This window comes from Symphalangus syndactylus, chromosome 4 (assembly GCF_028878055.3).
Source record: "Symphalangus syndactylus isolate Jambi chromosome 4, NHGRI_mSymSyn1-v2.1_pri, whole genome shotgun sequence".
In the NCBI taxonomy this organism is placed as follows: Eukaryota; Metazoa; Chordata; class Mammalia; order Primates; family Hylobatidae; genus Symphalangus; species Symphalangus syndactylus.
Genome location: NC_072426.2, coordinates 66,796,572 through 66,820,781, shown reverse-complemented (window position 1 = coordinate 66,820,781; position 24,210 = coordinate 66,796,572).

The following is a 24,210-nucleotide window of genomic DNA, read 5'->3' as shown; positions in this document are numbered from 1 at the left end:
CAGCCGCAAGCCAGGGAACTACCAGAAGCTAGGAGAGAGGTCGAAAACAGATTATTTCCTAACATCTTCAGAAGGAACCAACCCTGCCAGTGCCTTGACCTCCAGGACTATGAGACAATGCATTTCTGCTGTTAAGCATACAGTTTGCAGTGCTTTGTTATGGCAGCCCTAGCAAAGTAATGCAGGCAGTAATTGACTTAAGGAACTGGCTCATGTTCATAATAAAACATAAACGGTATATCGATTGATTATGTTGCTAATTGCCTTTCTTTTTATTGATAGATATCCTCATTTGGTATTTAGTCATTATGTAGCCATGATTTTAATTTAATATTTCCCTGGGAAGCATATGTTAAATAATTTTCTCTAGAGTCATAAGTAGATTTGAGTTTCCAATCCTACTAATTAATATAATTTTAGAATCATCCAGGATATCTACTCTTTTTATAGATGAGGAAATTAAGGTGGAGAGGTTTTAGGACAATGCTTATCTACGTCAGAGTTTTCTGTCCCCAAGGAAGTAAAGTGGGGAAACTTTGTGTATCTCCTTCATTTTGACTGTTTGCCTCACAATGGAAGGTTAGAGTTTTTAGTCATGGAGGGAAACAGACATAGTCTGGGTACTGCTGAAATGTGAGTGATATGGTTTTGCTCTGCATCCCCACTCAAATCTCACCTTGAATTGTAGTAATCCCCACGTGTTGTGGGAGAGACTTGGTGGGAGGTAATTGAATCACTGGGACAGGTTTTTCCCATGCTGTTCTTGTGATAGTGAATAAATCTCATGAGATCTGATGATTTTATAAAGGGGAGCTCCCCTGCACAAGCTTTCTCTTTCCTGCTGCCACGTAAGACGCCCCTTGCTCTTCCACCATGATTGTGAGGCCTCCCCAGCCATGTGGAACTGTGAGTCAATTAAACTTCTTCTCTTTGTAAATTACCCAGTCTTGGGTATGTCTTTATTAGCAGTGTGAGACCAGACTAATACAGTGAGTGCACTATGAGTGCTATGACAAGCAGAGTGTAGTTGAAAGAACCCCTAGAAACCCTGAAACCAAGCTTTTATCAGTGACTTATCTAGAGGCAGCACAGAGCCTCCTTATTGTCATTCAGTCTGTGTTTGGTGTCTTTCCCTTACCTAAGAGTAGATTGAACTATATTTGGGCCGGGCATGGTGGTTCACGCCTGTAATCTCAGTACTTCGGGAGGCCAATGTTGGTGGATCACAAGGTCAAGAGATCGAGACCATCCTGGTCAACGCGGTGAAACCCCGTGTCTACTAAAAATAGAAAAATTAGCCGGGAGTGGTGGCTGGCACCTTTAGTCCCAGCTATTTGGGCGACTGAGGCAGGAGAATTGCTTGAACCCAGGAGGCAGAGATTGCAGTGAGCCGAGATTGTACCATGGCACTCCAGCCTGGGTAACAGAGCAAGACTCCGTCTCAAAAAAAAAAAAAAAAAAGAAAACACACACAAAACCAAAAACAAAATCTCTTTGCCTAAATTCCAGCCCCTCTCAAGCCTTCTCTGCCATATGTATGTGCATTCCACTCTACTCCACCTCTGCTCTCTCCTCCTCTTTGCTTTGCTCAGCCCTACGTTTCTGTTACCAATTGAATTGTGCCCTCCAAAATTCATATGTTGAAGTCCTAACCCCAGTCCCTCAGAATGTGACTGTATTTGGATAAGTTATTCAAAGAGGTAATCAAGGTAAAAGGAGACCACTAGGATGGGCCCTGATCCCATATGACTGGTGTCTTTATAATAAGAGGTTGGGACACAGACACTCAGAGGGAGGCCCACGTGATGACAGAGGGAGAAGACGGCTGTCTGTAAGCCCCCGCGAGACACCTCAGAAGGAATTTCCCCTCCCACACCTTGATCTTAGGCTTCTACTCTCCAGGATTGCGAGAACATTAATTTCTGTTGTTTTATGCCACTCAATTTCTGGCACTTTGTTATGACCCCCCAAATGCACTAATACAACTTCCTTGAAGACCCAGTCAGCTTTTAATAGCCACATTATTTCCCACTCACTCAGGACATAGCATATATTAGACGATTTTTATTTTTGCCCTTATAGACTTTATCCCCAGTTCCAAGCCTTGGACCTTCGAAGTGCACTGTTATTGGTAGAGGTAAATCATAAGAAAAACACAAGATTTTACACACACACACACACACACACACACACACTTCAGTATAGCCGAGTTTGTTATTAGATTCTGTCTCAAGCTAACATGTTTCATGGAAGAAGTAACCATTGTAAGTTCAATGCTTTTCATCTTTTCTGGAGTCTGGAGCTGGGCCTCCTGTCCCAAGTTCAAAGCATCATCACCTGGTCCCTTCCCAACAGGTAATTAATTATGGCACCTCTTAATCACAGGAAATGTGATAAACCCACCTATCATTCCCTGATGATACATGATAAGCATTGTTGGAAGCATGCTATTTATCCACCCTGGTTATATATTTCCATGATAGCAGAAGTCTTCTGGAAGCCGGGTTTTAATGCAGACAGACTATTTTAATTTTAAGAGCTGTGGCAGAACCAGCAGTGTGTGGTTTTATCCCGTGAGGCCTTTCAGTGTCTCCAAGCACAGAAGTGTCTTGAAGGGACCAGGCAGGCCATCTTGGCTTCTGAAAACCTGGTGATGGCCTTGGATTTTTGAAAGGGGTGAAATAACGGTCCTCCAAAGATGTCCACATCCTGATCTGGAACCTGTGGATATATTACTTTACATGGCAAAAGGAACTTTGCAGGGGAGTTAAGCTAAGGTTCTAGAGATGAGAGATGATTTTGAATTATCTGGATGGACCCAGTGTGAACCCAAGCATCCCTATAAGCGAAGGAGGGAGGCAGGAGGCAGGGAGCGAGAGATGTGACTGATGGCAGAGCAAAGATCAGAGTGATGAGCCGAAGAATGCAGGTGGCCTCTGGAAGCTGAAAAAGGGAAGGAGTGGGTTTTCCCCTGGAATCTCTAGAAGGAATGCAGTTCTGTCCACACCTTGATTTAAGCCTGTAAAACCCATTTTTGACTTCTGACCTCTGGAACCGTGAGATAATAAATTTGTGTTGTTTTAAACCACTAAGGTTATGGTAGTTTGTTACCGAAGCCACAGGAAACTAACAGAGATGTCCTGTAACTGGGTTGCTCAGCCGTGTCTCTGCAACGTGGGACTTCTAAAACCTGAGCAAAGTGGGAGCCTAGGACCCCAAGAAGCTCCTCTCCAGAGCCCAGTCCCCCAGCGCACTCGGTTTAGCTCATGATGCCCTGGGAAGACATTTTCTGTTCTGTAGATGCTTGTAAAAAGCATTTGATTAATCTGATCTAATCGTCTGATCTTTCTAGTCATCTAATAAATCAAACCAGAGCAAACTGGTCTGCTGCCTGCTTTATCTGATTATTGGACTAAATTGATTGATTAATTTGGTAAATGAATTCACAGTGATGCATGAATGGCTGTCAGTGCCTAAATGAATTACCTCATTTAGAAATTATCAGGTTTTTTCTTTTTCTTTTCAAAACTTTAGGATAAAATGTTAGATAAAAAACCAGCTGGGGAGCTTTGTGGTCGTTTCGTTTTTGCTGTTGAGGAGGGGTGGGGACATGGAGGCGGCATCAAGAGGAGAGGGGAGGATTAAGCGACCACTGGCTCCGACGCACTTGTAAGACTACAATAGAAGAAACAGGTGGTGGAAGAAGACATAATGCTGAGACTCAGGGTGACCAGCCCTAAGGTCCTGGATTTCATTCACTTCAGTGCATTTCTAAGACTCTTGTTTGAATTCTATTCCTGGGCAGAGATGCATCATAACTCCATGTATATGATAAATATACTGTGATATTTCTACCTAGTGAATCAAGTAAGATTTCTACCTAGGCCCACCCAACACATCTGAGTCTATACATTTGAATGCCAATGGGGCCTGGCTGGTACCTACATGAGGGACGTGACGTTGGTGGGAACTACTGTGAGGTAGTCACTGCCTGCCCTGGGATGCTTACTCCACTCTCGGGCCACCAGTGTTTGACCTCTGGGCATGTGATTAGAGATGATGCATGCAAAATGGTAGTGATGAAGGTGATGGTGATGATATTAATCTCATTGGTGCTAGTGAGAGCCACATCCCTGAACAGATGTTAAGTGGTTCCCCTCCCATTTTTTAATTCTTTTCTTCCCCCTCTTTTTTTTTATTTTCAATTTAGAGACAGGGTCTTGCTCTGTTGCCCAGGCTAGAGTGCAGAGGCACCACCCTAACTCACTGTAACTTAAACTCTTGGGCTCAAAGGATTTTCCGGTCTCAGCCTCCCAAGTAGCTAGGTCTACAGGAGAGTGTCACCACGTCTGGTTAATATTTTAATTTTTTTTTGTTAGAGATGGGGTCTAATTTTTTTTTTTTTGGTTAGAGGTGGGGTCTTGCTGTGTTGTCTAGGCTGGTCTCAAACTCCTAGGCTTAAGAGACAGTCCTTCTTTGACCTCCCGAAGTGATGGAATTCAGGCATGAGCCACCACACCTAACCTCTGCTCCCTCTTCTTTGGCTCATTCTTTCTTCATTTTCTTGTCTGTTTTCAAGCAAACCATTGCCTTCCCAAGCCTTTCAGGTTTAACTATCTCCAGAGTACCCACTAACTTCAGGCTAAAATCCAAACTGACAAATCTTACAGCAAAAACATCTTTGAACCACACACAAGCCTGTATTTGTCTCACATAAAACCTTAGGGAGGGGCTTCTTGGTGCAGCCCTGTTTGTTATATAGGTGTGTAAATGGGAATCCAGGAAAAGACAGGGCCTCTCTCAGCATATCTGGGTTGCAGGGGTGTGGGCAGCAGCAATAAAAACACGTAGGGCTATGATCCTGGCTGCTACATGAGTGCCCCCTTGATCCCATCCAACCTCTTCCATCAGGTCAAGTGAGGATGGTGAGAGAAGGTCTTGGAAGTCCTGTTCCCTGAGGTCCTCTTCCCGTGGAGAGCTGAGGATGCAGAGCTAGACTAAACGTGAGTAGATCTGTGCATAGGTGGAGTTAGGAGGAGATGGTCTTGCAGAGTCTCCCAAACACCAGCCCTTGGGGTTGACTGGTGTTTCTCAAGTACCCAAAAGATTTTGGGTGAAGTCAGGCAGGAGTGCCATCTGTAGGAACAACGTGGCAACAACTTCCATGGTTTGATGGCTGAGGACCAGATTCTTCATCCGGATCCCAAAGCACTGTTTATATTCCCAACTAACTCAGACATGACCCTAGGAAACATGGGTCACACTGGACACCATGGCTTTTGACTAAGATTAAGTTTCTGCAATCTAGTGGAGTACGGGCTTGCAATTCAATGAGATGGCATTTTAGAAAAACATCCCAGAGAACCTGTCTTCTCCAGTGAATAAGAATGCAGATTCTGCTCACAGACTACCAAATTTAGTATCTCAGCTCTGCCTCTTTACCTGTGTGTTGTTGAGCAAGTGACTTGAAATCCTTGTGCCTTCATTGTTTTAATCCAGAAAGTGAGTCTAATAGTACCTACCTTATAGGGTTTTTCAGTTACTACACTTCAAACCTTCAATAAATATTTGCAACAAGCCACTGCCAATAGCAGCAAAAACCTGAATTTGAGACCTGCAATTGACACATAATATGTTAGGATTTATTAGCTTGGGAGGGAGGTATGTTAGGCCATTCTTGCATTGCTATAAAGAAATACCTGAGGCCGGGCACAGTGGCTCATGCCTGTAATCCCAGCATTTTGGGAGGCTGAGGCGGGTGGATCATGAGGTCAAGAGATTCAGACCATCCTGGCCAACATGGTGAAACCCTGTCTTTACTAAAAATACAAAAATTAGCTCGGTGTGGTGGCATGTGCCTACGGTCCCAGCTATTCAGGAGGCTGAGGCAGGAGAATCGCTTGAACCAGGAGGCAGATGTTGCAGTGAGCCGAGATTGCACCACTGTACTTCAGCCTGCTGGTGACAGAGCGAGACTCCATCTCAAAAAAAAAAAAGAAATACCTGAGACTGAGTAATTTATAAGGAAGGGGGTTTAATTTTTAATTGGCTCACACTTCTACTGTGTGTACAGGAAGCATAGCACCAACATCCATTTCTGAAGAGGCCTCAGGAAGTTTACAATCAAGGAGGAAGGCATAGGAGTAGTAGGAACGTCACATGGTGAAAGCAGGAACAAGAAAGATAGAAGGGGGAGGTCCCAGACTTTTAAACAACCAGATCTCCCAAGAACACACTATCTTGAGGGCAGCAACAAGCCATGAGGGCTGTGGCCCCGTGATCCAATCACCTCCTGCCAGGCCCCACCTCCAACACTGGGGATTACAATTCAACATGAGATTTGGAAAGCACAGTCAAACTGTATCAGGAGGGAACGCACTTCATTAAGTCCACGAATTTTCTCTATCATGGATGCACATTGTGATGACACCAAGAGAGAACAGATACAGATGTCGCGTTTATTTTTAAAAGTCAATCTTGACAGTGTAAGACTGGCATCTGGGAAGGGGCCCCATGCATCTCCTCTAACGCTGTGAATTCTGCCTTAAACTTTCAGTTAGATTTGAGCCCCACAGCCTGTGTCCAGAGGAGAGCAAACCTTGATGGCAAGGAGGATGTATAAGTATCAGGTAGATGTTTCATGGACAGCCCATATTGTTTAAGAGTAGACAAGGCAAATATGTATGGAATGGATATGGAGTGAAAGCAAGTGGGAGCCACAGGCTGTAAGGATGAACCAACTAGCACGTCTTTGGAATGTGGGGATTGCAGTACCTCTGCAAGCCACTTAGGTTACATTTGCACAGTTTTAATTCAGACGACATCTCCCATTTCATTACTAGTTTTTGTTGATCTGGAGGGAGACATCAGTCACTAAAGGCAAATTATAGATATAGACATAGAGAAAATAGTTGTATAGAAATGTGAATTATTTGCATTCAATAATAGAATAGCTAATTTACTAAGCATTTTTCTAGGAGCGAGGTTTGTTCTAAGACCTTTACAAGTATCTACTCATCTAATCTTTTTTTGTTTTGTTTTGTTTTTTGAGACAGGGTCTCACACTGTCACCCAAACTGGAGTGCAGTGGCACGAGCTCAGCTCACTGCAGCCTCCGCCTCTCGGGTTAAAGCAATTCTCCCACCTCAGCCTCCCAAGTAGCTGGGACCACCAGGCCTGGCTAATTTTTGTATTTTTTGGTAGAGATGGGATTTCACCACGTTGTCCTGGCTCATCTCGAACTCCTGACCTCAAGTGATCCGCTCACCTCAGCCTCCCTAAGTGCTGGGATTACAGGTGTGAGCCACTGCATGGGCCTCATCTAATCCTTAAAAAATACACATTTTTGGGAGGCTGACGTGGGTGGATCACGAGGTCAGTAGATCGAGACCATCCTGGCTAACATGGTGAAACCCTGTCTCTACTAAAAATAAAAAAACAAAATTAGCCGGGCGTAGTGGCGGGCACCTGCAGTCCCAGCTACTTGGGAGGTTGAGGCAGGAGAACAGCATGAACCTGGGAGGCGGAGCTCGCAGTGAGCCGAGATGGTGCCACTGCATTCCAGCCTGGAGACAGAGCAAGACTCTGCCTCAAAAAAATAAAACAACAAAAAAATTTTTTTCTACTGATGAGAAAACTGAGGCTCAAAGAGGCCAAATAACTTACCTTACATCACTTACAGCTATAAATGATGAAGCCTGGAACCAAATATAACCCAATGGTTATGACACATTCATAACAACAGTTTGAACTATGGAAACAAGAGAAAAAACAAATGGCTCTATGCATTAACTACTGCTGTGTAATAAAATTCCCCAAAACACGGTGGCTTGAAAAAACAAACACTTGTTTTTTGACAGCTTCTGTGGAACAGAACTCTAGGCCAAGCCCAACTGTGTCCTCTGGCTCTGGGTCCCTGGTGAGGTTACAGTGAGGCTGCCGGCTGAGGCTGTGGTCATCTCCAGGCTCCAGTGGGTCTGGAATGGCCACTTCCTGACCCTCTCTCCTGGCTGCTGGCAGGTCTCAGTTCCTCACCACGTGGGCCTCTCCCAAGGCTGTCTGCCTGTCCTGAAATGGCAGTTTGAGATTGCAGTGACAAAAAGTTAGACAGTACCCAAGACAGAACCCCTGTCTTGGGATGATACGGCATCATTTCCTGTGTATTCCAATCATTAGAAGCAAATCGTTAAGTCCAGGCCATACTGAAGGGGAAGGATAACAAGGGCAGGGATCCTCGGAGGTGGTGTCCCTGGGGGGTCTTTTAGAGACTACCTGCTACAGTAGCCTTTGGAAATTGGAAAACCTAATATGAACAGTACAGCTAAATGTTAGCTGTAAATTGTCAGAAATGCTTCCCCCATATTTTCTAGTAAGAAGGCATTTTTTTTGGTTTTGTTTTCCTTTTTTTTTTTTTACAGAATTACAATAATCTTACATTTATATCTTTATTAAAACATAAACTCAAGAGGCTGAGACAGGATGGTTGAGGCCGGGAATTTGAGACCAGCCTGGACAACATGGTGAGACCCTGTCTCTTAAAAAAAAAAAACACACAGAATTATTCTCTATTTCTGCATTTTTTTTTGACATTTCCCTGAGTAAGCTGTGTTGAGTAGAAAGGGGTGCATAAAGCAAGGCCTTTGCACTCTATGGAGCCCATAGTTTCCCACGTTGGAGAACTGCCCCACTAATTTGAGGGTTGAGCTTGCTCTCTTTCTTTCTTTCTTTCTTTCTTTTTCTTTCTTTCTTCTTTTCTTTTCTTCTTCTTTTTTTTTTTTTTTGTTTTTTTTTGACAGAGTCTCACTCTGTCTGGCGCAATCTTGGCTCTCTGCAGCCTCCCGCTCCTGGATTCAAGCAATTCTCATGCCTCAGCCTCCTGAGTAGCTGGGATTATAGGTGCCCGCCACCACACCTGGCTAATTTTTTTATTTTTAGTAGAGACAGAGTTTCATCATGTTGGCGAGGCTGGGGATTGAACTCTTCTTGCTGGAAGATGAGGAAATAGCAAAGGTCGAGGCCCTCCCTTGCTCTACCTCTCTTCAGCCTGGGAGACCTTCCCATTTCCTGGCAGCAGCTATCCCTTTCTATTCAGTCACACCTCAAGTCCCTGCCATTTCATGGTGCTGCATTAAAACTAGGTCAAGCTGCTCTTTCATTAAAATGTCCCCCCAAATACACCTCCGTCCATTCCAGAATGGTTTTTCCAAGCCTGATCAGTCAGTGAGAATGCCTGAGGAGCCTTGGGGGTTGCCATGGTAACCGCCGATCAGCTGGGAGATGAGGCTGCACGGGTTAAACAAGCTGTCTTCCTCGCAGGCCACGTGGGGCTGCTCGGGCAGGAGGCCCCGGTTGGGTTCTGGAGCCTGGAGCCAGCCTGGGATGCCCCAAGCAAACAGGGCAGCAGGGAGGCCTAGCCAAGGAGCTGAGGCAGGAAGCGGGTCAGAGCCGGGCATCTGGAGGGGCAGATCGTGCCATTCAGCAGCCCGGCCCTCCCTGGGGACTGCGAGGCAGGGCCAGCCTTCTGCACTCCAGGTCACCCCAGCTTCACTCTCCCTGTCTCAGAATTCCCCAATCTGAGTGTGCCATTAATTTAACATCTCATGCACACAATTTCTCTTGAATAAGTAAGCAGGGTTGGGTAGAAAGAGGTGCATGAAGCAAGGACTTGCTATGTATGGATCCCATAAAAAATGTGCATTGGGCCAGGCGCCGTGGCTCATGCCTGTAGTCCAAGCACTTTGGGAGGCCGGGGCGGGTGGATCACCTGAGGTCAGGAGTTCCAGACCAGCCTGGCCAACATTGGTGAAACCCTGTCTCTACTAAAAATACAAAAAATTAGCCTGGCGTGGTGGCGCGCGCCTGTAATCCCAGCTACCCGGGTGGCTGAGGCACGAGACTCGCTTGAACCCAGAAGTCAGAGGCTGCAGTGAGCCAAGATTCTTTACTGCACTCCAGCCTGGGCGATAGTGAGACGTGGCAAAGAAAGAAAAAGAAAAAAGTGTGCATTGCCATTTCCTGCAAGAAAGGCAGTGTTGTAGCACGTCTGCTTCTCCACAGGTCCTGTGTTTTCTGTCTCTGGCTCTTTATTTTTAACGCAACCTAAATAATTATTTTTCTTTCTGAAAAGATGTTCACTGCCATCTGCTGACCAAACTCAGTTACTGCACATACAGCTGCAAACCTGAGAGCGAGAATACTGTGTATTGCCTGTCCTAATGCCTCTGAATTAATTGAAACTTAGATAGATGTCTCTATTTAAATACGATCATTGTGGTATTAAGATCAGAAGAAAAATGATGTTACAGTATAGCTTGATAGAATATTGGAAAAATAGAAAAGCAGAACACAAATGAGAAATCATTGAGTTAATACCAAAAAGACATCCATCATTTTTCCTTCTCAGACATGTAAACAAAAGGCACATGTCACAAATACCAATGTTTATTCTGAAACATTTAAATGAAAATATTACCATTTGATGCTTTAAGGAGGAAATGACAAATTTAGACACCATTAAATAAAATCAAGGGAAAATGAATCATTAAGATCGACCCTAACAGGGTCTTGGTTTTGGAGTCAGTGGCTGAGGAGAGAAGCCTGGATGGAGAGCATGCTGCCCTCAACATTGCACAAATGGGCCAGGCGTGGTGGCTCAGGCCTGTAACCCCAGCACTTTGGGAGGCCGAGGCAGGCGGATCACCTGAGATCAGGAGTTCGAGACCAGCCTGGCCAACATGGTGAAACCCTGTCTCAACTAAAAATGCAAAAATTAGCTTGGCATGATGGCACACACCTGTAATCCCAGCTACTCGGGAGGCTGAGGCAGGAGAATCGCTTGAACCCGCGAGGTGGAGATTGTGGTGAACCGAGATCACGCCACTGCACTCCAGCCTGGGCAACAAGAGCGAGACTTCATCTAAAAAAAAAAAAAAAAAATGCACAAATAAATGGAAGCCCCATACCACATGTCCAACATATAAAGTTACAAATTGAGCTCCACACTGTTACATAGAATATGTTTTGTCCGCCTACCTTGGCAAACAGTGCTTCCTAAGGACATGGAATACAAAGTTTGAATTCAGAACTTGGGTTCCTCCGTGTGAAGTACCAGAATATCACTTCACAAGGAGAACCAGCCTCCACTCCCCCAGCCTGTGCCCCTGCCCCTTCTCTTCTCACTCCTGGCTCCCTCCTGCTTGGAGAGGTGACTCATGATGGGTGGACATCCTAGCTTCACATTCAAGTTATACTGCAGCCCTCCAGCCCCTCAGCTTGGGGAGCACACCCCAGAAGCCTGATTGGCCCTCCAGAAGGTGGACCCTGGAAAGAGGCAGGCAGGTATGCTGGAAGTGGACTTGGGACTATAGAAGTAGATCATTCCAGGGTCCCAGGTACTGGAGGGTGTGGTCTAGAAGGAGGTGCATGGATTCTGGGGGACATGGCCCTTTGGCCCCTTGGAATCATCACCTAGTGGTGACCAGCCTGGCTGGAGAAGGGCCGAGAGCATCTTCTAGAACGTGGCACTAGGGCCAGGGGCTCCTCTGCCAGCATTTACAGGAAGGACTGATGTGACAGGAGGTAGGAGGCAGGAAGGCATGACAGTAAGCTGAGATTGGGAATGTTCTTTTCCCCCACCTCCTTCCCAACCTTTCTTGATCCTCCTCAAATAACACCCACTCTTCAGTTATTCATGCTCAGACACCTGGACTGTCTCCTGTATCACATCATCAAAACTCCTCTGCCTAGCATTTCAGGTTTGTGTCATTTGCCTTTTGTTCAACTTTCTGCAGGGGCAAGAGGATGGATGTTGTTAAAATGAACTAAATTAGTTTTTTTATTCATGTTTCCCGTTTTTCCAGTGGCCTTATCACGCCAAGACACCGTAACTTTTAGAAACGTTTCAACAGAGATATCCTTAAAATGATCTACATGAACTGATCCTTGAGTTTAATCTTCCCGACTTCATCTCCTACTTCTGTCCCCTTTGGTTTTGAGAGTGTGACTGGATCTGCAGTCTCAGCTTGTGCACACATTCCTCCCTCCAGGACACACAACCACATTCATAACAGACACAGCCAGGCAGACATGGCTACTAGCAGAACTTCCACATCCTTCCTACATTGGTTTGCTAGGACTCCTATTACAAGACAGCACAGACTGGGTGGTTTAAACAACAGAAATGTATTTTCTCACAGCTCTGGAGGCTAGAAGTTCAAGATCAAGGTGTTGGCAGGTTTGATTTCTCCTGAGGCCTCTCTCCTTGGCTTGCAGATGGCTGCCTTCTCCCTGTGTCCTCACACGGCCTTTCCTCTGCACGCGCACAAGCCTGGTGTCTCTTTCTCTTAAGAGGACACCAGTCGTCCTGGATTAGGGCCCACTTTAAAGGCCTCGTTTGAGCATGATGACCTTTTTAAACACCCTCTCTCCAAATACAGTCACATTCTGAGGTTCTAGAGATTAGGACTTCCAGATAAGCATTTTAAAGGGAGAAGAATCCAACCCATAATACTTTCCTACTTGTGTTAGGCCATTCTCATATTGCTATAAAGAAATTCCTGAGACTGGGTAATCTATAAAGAAAAGAGTTTTAATGGTCTCATGGTTCTGTAGGCTGTACAGGAAGCATCAGCTTCTGGAGAAGTCTCAGGGAACTTATAATCATGGCGGAAGGTAAAGGAGGAGAGAAGTGTCAAAAACAGCGGGAGCAGGAGAAAGACAGAGGGGCCAGGGGGAGATGCTACACACTTTTAAACAACCAGATCTCACGAGAACACATTCACTATTGCCACGACAGTACCAAGGATGATGGTGTTAAACTATTCAGGAGAAACCGCCCGCATCATCCAATCACCTCCCATCAGGCCCCACCTCCAACATTAGGGATTATAATTCGACATGAGATTTGGTGGGGACACAGATCCAGACTATATCACTACTTAAAGAAGATGTTTAAAATAACATCAACAAGTACGGGAAGGAACGCTCATGAAAAATGTCCCGGAATGAAGAAAGGAAAGACTGGACACATAAAGAGGAGTCATCCGCTTAACCCCTTCATTCCTGGGCCTTTGAACTGCATGCTTTCATGGAGTCACACAAAGAAGGGGGGCACAGAGGCCAATGGCTGAGTGACCAGAGTGGGGGGATCCTGTGGCTCCTCAGCACCTCCAAATCCAATGTGTATTCATATTTCTTTCTGACTTTTGTTATAAGTTTTATGCCTTAATGTACTTGCTTTCCTGGGCCTCTGTACTTCCATTCTTTTATGGCACGAGCACTATTTCTTACCACCCACCTCACAAGCTCGTTTTCTGGCAATCTTCAGTCCATTCATAGCACAAGGCTCCATCCTTTACTATCTGTTCTTGTCACTCTGTGTACTTTCCCTGGGTCCCCCATGTTACATGGCTTCAACTGCAACTTTGATGCAAATGGTTCCTATTTCTGTCCCTAGCATCAATGTACCCATGACACATCACCCACTTGGATGAAACATGGGACCTTCACACTCAGCACTTCCAAAGTCACATTCATCACCTTCCTCCCGTAACCCGCTCCCTGTTCTGTATTCCATGTTCTCAACATCAGTACCAGCCAGAAAGCCCAGAGCCAAAGTGCACATCTCCTTCTCACTGAGTCCCACCCTCAGACATTCACCAACACATATTAATTCTTTTTGTTATCAGTTATATTTGAGCCCTCCCTCTCCATATTCATGCTTTTGTTTCTGATTTTGTTGTCCAGACAACTGCACTTTCTTTTTGCCTCCTTTCTGCTCACCTTCTCTCTGTTCATTTGTTCTTAATATTTAAAACACATTGGCCAGGCACAGTGGCTCACCTCTGTAATCCCAGCACTTTGGGAGGCCCAGGAAAGTCTCTTGGGTCCAGGAGTTTGAGATCAGCCTCATCAACATAGCAGGATACCATGTCTATAAAAAAATAGAAACGAAAAAGAAAAATATTAAGTATACAAGAATTCACAATTTTGTTGGTCACATTTGATTTAATTCTTATTAAATAAAACATAAACTTTTTGAAGTGAACAACTAATTTGTCTCATCAAAGTTATTCCATTATCTTTTGAAGCAACTACTATATTGTAAACTTTAATTTTTGTAACAGTTTCATGTCTGTAATTTTTGTATCCAGAACAAGCAACACATACTATTGTTTTCAATGTATATAAATGGTATTATGTATATATTAAATGTCATTTTAAATTTTATCATTTTAATTTAAGATTTATCCTTGTCCGTGTATATGTGTATTAAAAAGTATATATATGATGTGTCTGTGTGTATATATGTCACATATTTATATGTCTGTCCTTCTATCTAGAATACTGGTTCACTCTACTTCTAAATTGTAGCCCAACACATACATATATCACAATTAATTATTGATTTCTCTGCTGAATATTTACGTTTTTTCCAATGAACATCATCATACTTGTTTCCTTGTACACATATGTGAAATTTTTCTTTGGTTATATACTTGGAAGTATATTTTCTGGGTTGTTTTATGACTTAGAAAAATGTGTGTGAGTGTGTGTGTTTGTGTGTGTGAGAGAGAGAGAGAGAGAGAGAGATGTCACTTGGGGACTGAAGCTGGCATTAAAAGGTGTAGTGACCACACCAGGTCCTCCTCCCTTCCATGTCTCCCCTGGGCCCAGGACCTCCCTGGTGGCATCCCTGATTCCCTCTGTATGGCCTCTCCATTCCCTTTTCTCTTCCTACTGGCTCCGTCCACTGTTGCATTTCTGTTTCATCACCACGGTAGCTCTTCAGAGTCATGGCTCACTACTGCCCAGCCTCTATCTCATAGCACTTCTGAGCTTCTGACCCCTCCATTGACTAAATTTCTCTCTGTTGATTTATTTAAACTCTTTGGAACCACCATACAGTAGTCTTGTTCATTTTCTGAACCAGGCTTTTGTGATGGGTGCTCAATCTCTCTCTGTTGATTTATTTAAACTCTTTGGAACCACCATGCAGTCGGCTTGTCTGTTTTCAGAACCAGGCTTTAGTGATGGGTGCTGCCCTCCTGTGGCTGCTACGAATTGGGGATGGGCTGGGGGCTTGGGTGCTGCAATGCAATCTTCATGTCAGCAGGGCCATGGGTGAGAGGAAGCTTGTCTTAGAGGGAGGGGTGACAATGGCCAGCATTCTGAGTCTGGTCTGTCCACTACACTCCTATTTTCCCCCAGAACTCAACCAGAGCATCTCTTCAGGACACGTTCCTAACCTCCCCATCTGATTTAGATGATCACGTTTATTTCACGACCCCACATATAACTCTGTGATCATGTAAATTACCATGATCTGTTCTTTCTGATAGATGTTAGTCAGCTTGATAGCAGGAACCACTTCTCGCCTGGCTTTGCCAGACCCCAGCACAGCATCTGAAACACATTAGATGATTAATAAATGAAAGAGGTTGAGTGGATAAAAAATGCCCCAGATACTAGAATAGGGAATGCTTTATTGTTGAATTGGATCTTGCACAGGTCCCTACATTTAATCTGATTACACTGGACTTTTTCAAGCTTATCAGATTGTTTTCTTTTAATTTCAGCAGGCTGACCTCAGTCTCATGGCAAACTGAGCACATGTTTCTCTGACCCTTTCTGTGAGCTCTTTGCTCCATCTTCACTCTCTCCAATCACACCCACTTTCCCACCGACCTTTCCACATACACAATATTAAAACTTTCCCCAGGTATCTAGATCTGTCCAAATTCTACCCAAGGGTGCAGGGCCCTTGAAGCCAAGTGGAAAACAAGTCAAGAGTGTCAAAGAAGTCTTGAATTTGGGATAATCAACTAAGAGTGTTGGAACAAAGGAAGAGATGGTGAGAGGGTAGAGAGTTTGCAATCGGGAACATGGAGGGGCGGTGGCCCTGGACACAGTGCAGAGCATGGTGGAAGGAGAGGCTGCAGGAGGTGAAGAACTGGTTACTGGAGGAGACGAAGGTAGGGAAGGGAGGCCAAGGGATTGGAGGGGGCATTTGTGGTTACTGACTCACCAAGGAGTCTTATGAGGATGGCATTAAACAGACTGTGTCAAGGAAGAGGTGCTAAACTTATTGAGAGATGAGAGGAGCTCAACTCAGTGATGCATAAAGGGACGTAGCAAGGAGGGGTGGTGGGTGGTAGTCTGAGAATGTGAGGACTGTACAGGGGAGAGGAAACATGGTCTTTAGTCACTATTAGGGGCACATCCAAAACCAATGTGGGATGTGGAGAGGAAACAGCTGCCCCTTTGAGGGGCCATAAGAGGCAGTGGCCTCAGAGCAGCAAAACAGTAAAGGGACCAATCAGAGAGGTGGCTGAGGATACAGGGATTTCACCTAAAACTGACCGTGATCCCAAAGGGTGTGTTGGCAGCGTTTCAAAAGTCGAGGGTGATGGGAGGGGGGTCGGGGTGGCAGAGGGGCCTCACATGTTGGAGTGACATGGAGTCTAGGCCTTCCTGTGGATACGGAGTCACATGGGAGAAAGGGCACAAGGCGATGCCTCCGATGGCCTCAACACGGTCAGTGCTTGCGAAGCTTCAGGGCTGGGGGTAGGGAACGGGGTTCTTTTCAGAGACATGCAGCGCTTTGGGGTGCCCTGTTCGTGCCTAACAGTGGCTGAGTGGAAGCTGAGAGCGTGGGATTCTGGGTCAACGTCAGCTAGGCTGAGACCGGCTGCCTGCGAGAACCGGGATCTGGCTGGAGGCACCTGCATAATTACGATGGCTGGGCTCACCTTTCCCCTTTCCTCTCTCCCCTCGTAACCCACCCCAGGTGTGGCTGGCCCTGCCCTCTGCTCCAACCTGGAAGTTTTCACAGGCCTCCCGGTATTGCCTGGGGACCTGGGGATGGAAAATTCCCGAGACTTCCAGGTCAGGTCGGCAAGAGGGTTGCTCCCTGTCCTCCAGCACAAGAGAATTCGCTGCATACCACTCCACTCTCCTCATGTCCTCGGGCCCTTCTGTCTTCCCCCAGGACTCCTGCATCTAGCACATCCCATCACTAGATTTTACTTTTGGTCAGTGTCAATACAGTGTCCATTTATTTCACAATTTCACTGAGAATTGCCCACCAATGTTGCCTCTTTTTAGAAAAAAAAAAGTCTATTTTTACAAAGACATGGAATCAACCCAAGTGCCCATCAGCAGTGGACTGGATAAAGAAAGTGTGATTCAAATACACCATGGAATACTACACAGCCACAAAAAAGAACAAAATCATGTCCTTTGCCACAATGTGGATGCAGTGGCGGCCATTATCCTAAGTGAATTAATGCAGGAACAGAAACCCAAATACTACATGTTCTCATTTTTAGGTTGGAGCTAACCATTGGATACACATGAACATAAAGATGGCAACAATAGACACTGGGGACTCCAAAATGGGGGAAGGAAGGACGGAGGCAAGCATTGAAAAACTATTGGCCAGGTGTGGTGTCTCATGCCTGTAATCCCAGAAATTTGGGAGGCCAAGGCGAGTGGATCATCTGAAGTCAGGACTTTGAGACCAGCCTGGCCAACACGATGAAACCCTGTCTCTACTAAAAAATTAAAAATTAGCTGGGCATGGTGGTAGGCTTCTGTAATCCAAGCTATTTGGGAGGCTGAGGCAGGAGAATAGCTTGAACCCAGGAGGCAGAGGTTGCAGTGAGCTGAGATTGTGCCACTGCACTCCAGCCTGGGCGACTAGAGCAAGACTCCATCAAAAAACAAAACAAAACAAAAACAAAAAACAAACAAAGAAAAAAAAACTATCGAGTATTATGCTCACTTCCTAGGTGACAGGATCACCCACACCCCAAACCTCAGCAACATGCAATATACCGAGATAACAAACCGGCACATGTATCCCCAGAATGGAAAATAACAGTTTTTTAAGGCTAATTTTGTAACCATTTAAAAATTGAAAACAAAATATAATGAATAAGTTAATGTTGCTATGCTTATTTTACAACCTAATTATCACAATTAGAATTTAAATTTCCTACAAGTGACTCCAATTCAACTGTTACCCAGGGAAAATGCCATTTTACAAGGCAGTAAACTCTAGCAGAAAAAAAAAAGCCAGGGTTGAAACAGTTTTTCCTTTTTACACAGATCCTGGGTCAGATTTTTAGCTGCATAAAACCTTAATAGTTTTCATCTATATGTGGTCATTCACCTAATGGTTACAGCTTTGCCTTGTTCAGGGACAGCACCATGTCTCTTCCCGAAAGCTGAGCTGTGCTGGTGAGCAAAGTGCTGAGGGGATCTGACCTTACTCACTCCACAACCCCCTCAGCCCCCAGAACTCTCTGGAAGTAGGCTGTGATCGAATACGGAGCCACATCGTCCTGGGAATATTCCCAGGATCTAGTCTAGGGTTGTAGTGGAAAGGGTCCAAGGATATTAAGGCTGAGATGAGACAAGGATGCTCTGGGAAGCCAGATTCTGCACGTTAGCACGGCAAGCCACAAATCTTGTAGCTTTCTCCCCTGAAAACCACAGTGGCCCTTTGGGTTCTCTCTTTTGAAGATAGATCCACACCTATCAGGCACAATGTGGCTCTTTTGAAGGTTAATGCTGAGAGCCTTAACCCCATGGTCCTTCAGAGATAAAGCAGAAGCTGCCTCTGATCATCTGAGCTGGCAGGTGCTTCCTCAATGAGCCCTGTGGAAAGTCACCATTCCTACACCTGGTCCCATTGTGTCCTGTGGCTCTCAGCAGTAAATGACTTTGTCTAAGATTACATTCAAAAAAGAGTTAAATTCCTGAGTGAGGAAAATTCAAAGCCACCTAAAGTATTGCTCTTGTCAAGAATTTGTATCATGGGCTGAAAGGCCACATTCTGCAACAAGAGATTAAGGGACTCACAGGGACAGGCAGTGCTGGAGGCCTTGCGAGAGGTTGGGGGCCTGAGGGAGTTGGTGCCACTTCACTGCAGGATGTTAGAGCCAATTGTTTGAGAGGAGAGCTCACAGCCTGCCAGGACTCCACGCGGCGGGAGGGGCTGGTACAGATGTGTGGAGAACTCAGAGACCATCTGGGCAGTGCAGATGGATTTAATTCTTCCTTGATCTTCTGCCATTTGTGAGACAACCTGTTGTTCCAAGGTTCTTTGTGATGTCCTCTGTACTTGCCCAGTTGGCCATCCTTGCTACTTTGATAGAGGCATTGGATCTTCTCTCTGCCACCCTCTTAGGATCTTGTTTTTTTCCAAAGTGGTCACAGAAATTTGAACTTCAGTAGCTAACTGTGGCTGAACTGTTAATATAAGTGAACTTAAAAATGTGACTTTCTCATCACTCTGGGGGATCTTCAAGCTCGACCCTGGAGAAGTCTAAGAAAGGCTACAGAACCATCAGGAGAGAAGGCCAAAATGTCACGTCCATGAGGTTCCGGGTACTATCCATGATAGCATTACCAAAAAGCTTATGCATAACAATCAGAGGTCATTTTAAAAGGTAAGCCAGTCAGAGAGGGAATTGTCTTTGGTGTCAGTGCACACAGCCTTGGAGGCAATGGTGCCCCCAATCTACTGCTTCCTTTTGAAGAGACGTCTGTAGGCTGAATTTCACAGTTATTGTCTTTTGTGTCCCCACAAAATCCATGTTGGTTTTCTAGTAACCCCCCTGGATGACCTGTACAGTTATCATGGTGTGAGCAGATGTGAGGCAGTCTCCATCATCTACCAAGCCAGACCTGAGCTCCTAGGTTGTTCCTCTGCATTCATCAAAGGCTTGGTTTTCACCAGCATCTTTACACAGTTTTATTTATTTATTTGCTGCATTTAAAAACTACACCCAAACCCAATGGCATGAATCATTAGTGATATATCTCTTCTTACGATTTTGTAGGTCCACCACATAGCTCTTCTGTTTCATGTGATGTTGGCTGGAGCATTGAGATGTCTGGAAGTTTCCAAGTGTCCTCACTAGCCTGGCTAAATGCTGGTTGGGAGCTCAACTGGGGCTTGGCTGATAAGGCCTTTGATTCTCTTCTAGTGGATCTTGCCACGTGGCTGATAGGGCTTCCTCTCATCATGGCAGCAAGGAGTGAGAAGCTTAAAGGGCAGGAGGAGTTGGCTGTTGCTCAATGTTGTATATGTCTTGACTCCTTTCCATTCCCATTGGGCCTAAACTTTGGAAACTCAAAAGCTAAAAGCTAAAACTAGATTAGCTTACACTTTTTTTTTTTTTTTTTTTTTTTTTTTTTGGTGGTGGTGGTCGGGGAGATGATGAGGCCCAGAGAAAAAGGAAGTATCTGTTTAAAGAAATTAGTTGACATTTCACAAAAGGACATCCCATTATGCTTATTTTAACACTACATAAGTTTTGCTTAATATCTTGTTTCATTGCTATGCAGATTTTTCACCCTTTGTCTAAGCCTCTTAGCTTTCTGTAATTACATCTGCCATTTAACACACACAGCAGGACTGAAGGATGTCTGCAATAATTAGTTCTGAAATCTGTTGATTTAGGTAAAACTGAACACTTTTTTAAAATAACAAGAATAGTATATTGCATTTTTATGAAAGCAGTTGGTCTATCTCTCTGGTAGGCAGAATAATGACCTCCCCCAAGATGTCCATATGCTAATCCCCAGAACCTGTGCATATGTTATTTTACGTGGCAAATGGGACTTTGTGGAGGTGATTAAAGTTAAGGACCTTGGGATAGGAAGATGATCGTGGATTACCTGTGTGTGCCCAGTGTAATCAAAGGTGTTCTCTTAAGGGGGGAACCTTTCCTTGGGTATGCTCAGAGAAACAGATCTGTGGAAGTAGGTCAGAGAGATGCTCCGTTCCTGGCTTTGAGAAGAGGCTACAACCCAAGGAATAAAGGAGGCTTCTAGAAGCTAGAAAATGCAAGGAAACCTATTTACCCCTAAAGTCTCCAGAAAGGAAGATAGCCCTGCAGACACCTAGATTTTACCAAACCCAATGAGACCCACATCAGACTTGTGGCCTACAGAACCACAAGGTAATGCATTTGTTTTGTTTTCAGCCGCAAACTTTTTACAATCTCCTATCAGTTTGCTCAGTGCTATTGATGATTGTTTTTACGAGGTAGCTTTCTAAAAAAAAAAAAAAAAAAAAAACTTTCTTTTTTTGTACTTTTGCATTGCTTAGATTCCTCAAAAAAGTGTGCACTTTTTTTTTTTCAAAACAACGATTTTCTGAGGAGGAGGAAGAGAAAGAGAGGCATAAGGAGAGGAAAAAGAAGAAAGCAAGGCAAAGACAGAGGAGAAGGAAATACAGAAGATTCTGGGACACGTTTCTGCTCAGGTTTTATGTCCCATTGCACACTTCTTGGCCAAAACAAAGCTAGCCTCATGCAGAAGAAGCTGAATGTCAGGCAGAGCCAGCTGGTGGCTACTCTGTCCATTCATGTGCTCATGTGTGGCTGCCACATGAATCCTGAGGAATCTGCCTCACTCAAAGGGAGTGTTGGCATGGGGGAGTGTCGATATATATTTTTTGGATTAAAAAAACTATGCTGAATTTTAAAAATTGCTTTTGATGTCATTAATCAATAGCTCAATAGCCTCTGATGTGTGTTTCTGAAGCTCATTTCGTGGAGATTGCATTTTCTCTCCTTGACTTATTTCTGATGAGACCAGGATGCCTTGCAGCTTTTGCTTGGCTTTTCCTGAGCACTGGGGCCTTGCCATCAGCTTCTTGGCATTCGTCTGTGCTGTCCTCACAGCAGCCTGAGTGATCCTTTCCAACATGTCTTGTCACAGTTTTCCTTGCTCAGGGCCGTCTGTGGCTTCCCGCCTTGCTCTGAGTAATGCCAAAGTCCTTTCTGTCATCTGCAAGGCTTGTCATGAGCTGGTCCTTGTCCCCTCTCTGACTCACCTCCATTCCTTTCCCTCCTGCTTCTGTGACCACAACCAGGCTGGCCTCCTTGATTTCCATCATCACTTGAAGAAAGTGCCCCCTCAGGGCATGACACCTGCTTTACAACTGCCTGCAGGGCTCTGTTCGCAACAGCTGTGGGGTCTGTCCACTCATTCTTTTAGATCTCTGCTCAAACGCCTCTTTTCAGAAGGGTCTCTTTGTCACTCTACTTAAATGATCACTCTATCTCCTATGACTTGCTTTTTTTCCTTTAAAGAAATTATCATCAACTGTCATACTTCATATATGGAATACATAATGTCATACTATATTTATATAATACCTATATATGGATTTATACATGTATATAGACACAAATACAGACATTATGTAAAGTCTAATATAATGTATTAATACAAGAAAAATAACTATATATAGTATAAACAACATATGCTATACATATATACATATTATATATGCTGTATATATACACTCTATATAATATGTACTATGTTATATATGCTGTATATATAATGTGCATACAACATATATACTGTATATACTATATATAGTAGTATATATAATATATAGTATAGTATATATAGCATACTACATTATAATATATAGTATTATAGTATTCTATATAGTATTATAGTATTCTATACCATATTATATATAATATACTATATTAACATAATATACTATATATCATATAATAATGTACTATACTAGTACATATAATATACTATATATAATATATAAATATAATACTATATAACAGTATTATATTTGTTATGTTATAGTATTAATATAGTATATACACTACATGTGATATGGAGTATATAATATAGTATATACACTACATGTAACATGTAATATAGCATATACTATATAGACTATACATACTATATATAGTAAATATAATATATAGTATATGTATATGTATATATTGTCTATATAGTATATACTATATAGAATGCCATACTACACATATATAACCTTTAGTGTATATGATGTCATATTACATATATAATAAACAAACATGCATGCACATGTATAAGTGGATGTGCATTTATTTGTTGATGAATTGTTTCTAACCAGTTAAGGATTTAAGCTCCATGATGGGAGGGACTTTCTTACTCTGAATCTTTATTGCACATCCTAAGTTTTGGTAATATTTGGTGAATGAAATATGTTGTAATGAATGTATAAACGACAGTAAAACTTAATATTTTTCCAGTTAAACTGCATGCATGCATCTGTGTATTCCTATGTGTCCATAAAAAGCAATGTTTTGAAATACGAGGACCAGAAGATGCCTGCCTTAGAAAAACCTAAGGATCTTGTTTAAAATGCCTATTTCGGGGCAAAGACACTGAGTCTGAATGCCTGCGGATGGGTTCTAAAATTTGCTTTGATAGCAAAGTCCTCATGAGATGCTCTCACCAAAGCATGAGATCCAGTGGTCCGTGAAGTCCTATGAAAAAATGGATACAAGAGAAATGCAGATTACTATATTCCCTCCAAGATTTCACTTCCTTGTTTTGATGGAGAGATAGCATGTCACCTAGAATAATGCAGGAAAAAATCACCAGAACCAAACGATATCATGCAAACAAAACACATCAGTGGTGATGTATTGTGATTATGATCAGCCCTTCTTTATGCAAATTTTAAGAGACTCCAAGTCTCCCGGGTTTACACAACCAGTGTTATAATTGGGCAGCAGGGCTCTTGGTCATTTCTCAGGCTCTCAAAATTAGATAATTTTAAAAACATCCACAGCAGCAGAAACCACAGCGATAAAACTAATGGCAATTTTCTTTCCTTCTGAAAAGAGTTCCCTGTCTTTGGGTCTTCTGTTTAACCCTATGTGGGGTTTTATCTAATAAGCATGCAAGACCTGGAGATCTTGCACGAACCTAACAAGAGAGACACCCAGACTCTAGCTGAGCCCAGTGATGACAAAGCAATCTTCAGGGCAGTCTGGAACTTGGGCCTGGGTGTTCAAGTCACCCATGCTTCAGGGTAATTGACAATTATTTTTACCTATTCTTTCATTCCAAAATATTTACCAAGGGTATATGGGGTTATTATAACAATATACATCATCATCATCGCTAACATTTTTGGACATTTACTATGTATCTGGTTCTGTTGCCTTTTATGTTGTTAACTCATTTAAACATCGCTGCAACTCACTGAGGCAGGTCCTGTTGTTATCATCCCCCATTTATAGAAGAAGAACACACAGCATAGAAAGCTACTATATAGATGCTGAAGTAATAAATCACCTTGAGTCAAGGCACTTACATAATGGGAAAAAACCCACAATTTCCACAGAAGAAAATAGAAGAAAATCATTTCAAGTTATTTTG